Here is a 2,500-nt window from a genome sequence, read left to right as displayed (position 1 = left end):
CCGTCGCCACCCCCCTGCTTCTCGCCTCGGCTGGGCTCCGCCGCCGGCGGGCGTCCGGCTCCGGGCACCCGAACCCCCTCTCCCCACGGCCTTGCCCGACGGCAGTCCGCTGCCGCCACCGGGGTGGTGCGTGGGGGTGCGGCGGCCGAGGGCCCTCCCGGAGCGCCAGGGCACCGCCGGTCCGAGCGCGAGCGGCGGCGCGTAGGGGGAAGAGGGGGTGGCCGCCGGTGTGGTGGGGGCGCGTGGAGGCGGGAACCCCGGCCGGCCGAGCGGAAAGCCCCCGGCGCTCGGGCGCGCGCAGGAGAGGGAGAGGGGACCGGCGCGAGCCGTTGGCGGTGACGGGCTGGGCGCGGCCGGCGCCAGCCCGGCGAGAGGGGCGGCGGGCAGAGCAGGCCTCGCCGGGGTCGGGGGAGGCGTCTCCCCCGATCCTTCCTGCCCGCACTGTGGCGGGCTTGCTGCGGAGCAAGCCCGCCGGGGGGCCGGCCGGCCGCGTGCAGGGCCGAGGCCTCTGGGCGTTCCGGGCTCGGGTGCGTGGCGCCGGCCCTCGGGCCGGCGGGCGAGTTCCCGCGCCGGGCCGTGTCCCGCGCGCCAGCGGGCGGCCCGAGCCACGGCTCTCCTCCCGGGCGCAGCGCCGGGATACTGAGGGAAACCTCGGGCCCCGGGCCAGGAGGACGTGGTGGTGGTGGCGGATGTCGGGCGCGCCCCCGCGGGCGGACGCTCCCCCGATGGCGGCAGCGGGGGAGGCACCCCCGCGGGGCCCTTGAGGATGTTTCCCTCACCCCAGGGCCAGGTACCTAGCGTCCGCGCCTCCGCGGCCCTCCCTCGGCTGAGCCCGGGGGTCGAAGGCCGCGGAGCCGGGCGGAGGTTTAAAGACTCGGGCGGCTCGGTGCGACCCGCAGGGGCGGGCCCCGGCCGTGTGCGGCGGTTGAGCCTCCAGGGGCGGGAGTCGCTCTCGTGCAGGCCCTGGCCATGGCGGCCGCCGCCCACGCCGTGGGCTTTTTGTCCCCTCGGGCGGCCGCGCCGGGGAGGGGTGTCCCCCCTGCCCCCCCTTCTCCGCGGTCCGGTCTCGGCGGCGAGACCGGCGGCGTTCGGTCGGCCGCAGCCGGCCTGCCTCGCCCTCGAAACGCGAAGGGGAACCTCCCCCCCCCCCGGCGGGGAGCGCGGGCTCTCTCGCCGTCGGGGGCGATGGCGATTCCCCCACGGTCGGGGGTCTCGCCGGGCGGGGCGGCCTGCTCGGGCCGCCGCGTCTCCGTGGACGCGCAGCGGCGCGCTTGCGGCTTCGTGCTCCTTGCTTGCCACCCCCACCCCTTCCCGCCCCGGCTGAGGGGAGGGGCGGCGCAGCCCCCGGGCCCGAGCGGCGGCGGCGGCGCCGCCGCTCGGCGTGCCGGCCGGCGGTCGCTCGGTGGCCGGCCGCGTGGCCTGTCCCGTCCCGGGTCCTGCCCGTCGCTTCGCAGTCGCCTTTCCCGGTCTCGGTCAGGCGAGGCGGGTGGGCGGCCGAGGGGCGTTCCCCGTCCCGTTCTCCGCGCGGAAGCGGGGAGAGGGGGCGTCGCCTCCGGCTCAGCGGCGTCCGCCTTCTGCCTGGCGCGTGCCTGCGGAAGGGGCCGAGACGAGAAGCGGCGGCGGCGGCTCCGGGAGGGCAGCCGCGGCGGTGCGGTGGCCGGGCGGCGGTCGGGCGGAGCGCCGGGCGGCGGCGTCGCGTCGCCGTCTCGGGTTCCGGCGGTTGGCCGTCCGTCCCTGTCTCCGGTGTGGTGCGGCGGCGGCGCCGCGCGGGCGTTCCCGGCGTCGGGGCGAGAGCCGGGGTTTCGGGGCCACGGGGGCAAGGAGCCGGCTGTCGCAGCGCGCGGGCGCTGGGCGGCGCGGAGGCGCGCGCGGCGCGAGCGGGGCGCCCCCGCTGGTCGCCCGCGCGGCGGTCAGCGTCTGTGGTTTCCCCCCTCCGCGCGAGCGAGAGGCGGGTGCAGGTCCGGGCGCGCGGTCGGACGCGCCGCCGGCCCTCCGTGCGGAGGCCGGGCCGAGCCCGGGCGCCTGGGCCGCCTCCGAAGCGAGCAAGGTGCTTGTTGTTTCCCCAGGTCGGTCGGGAGCGCGGGCTCCCCGGGCCCTTGCCGTTCGGAGCTTGTTTCACCCTTCCCTTCCTTCCCTCCGTTGTGATGTCGGTACGGTCATCTGAGGCGAGGCGCGACCGTCGCCCGCCGGTCGTCGCGCGCCCCCTCCGCGCGTGCGGAGGGGGGCGGTCGGTCGGTCGGTGGGGCGGCGGTCCGTCGTCCGAGAAGGGGGCCGCTTCTGCGGAGCGGTCCCGGCCCCTCCGCGCGCGCGGGGCGGTGCCGAAAGGCAGACAACTCTTAGCGGTGGATCACTCGGCTCGTGCGTCGATGAAGAACGCAGCTAGCTGCGAGAATTAATGTGAATTGCAGGACACATTGATCATCGACACTTCGAACGCACTTGCGGCCCCGGGTTCCTCCCGGGGCTACGCCTGTCTGAGCGTCGCTTGACGATCAATCGC

General features: G+C 78.2%; 1 non-coding gene across 1 annotated transcript; it reads left to right on the top strand.

Annotated features, from left to right (window-relative positions):
• Positions 1-2,331: 2,331 nt before the first annotated feature.
• On the top strand, positions 2,332-2,484 carry LOC141955504 (5.8S ribosomal RNA). Its single transcript, XR_012632593.1, has one exon. It is a non-coding gene; the product is annotated as a 5.8S ribosomal RNA (ribosomal RNA).
• The last annotated feature ends 16 nt before the right edge of the window (positions 2,485-2,500 follow it).

The sequence above is a fragment of the Athene noctua genome, unplaced genomic scaffold (genome assembly GCF_965140245.1).
Source record: "Athene noctua unplaced genomic scaffold, bAthNoc1.hap1.1 HAP1_HAP1_scaffold_280, whole genome shotgun sequence".
NCBI lineage: Eukaryota > Metazoa > Chordata > Aves > Strigiformes > Strigidae > Athene > Athene noctua.
The sequence above is the reverse complement of the archived record's forward strand: the minus strand, read 5'-3'. Positions and strand labels throughout refer to the sequence as shown.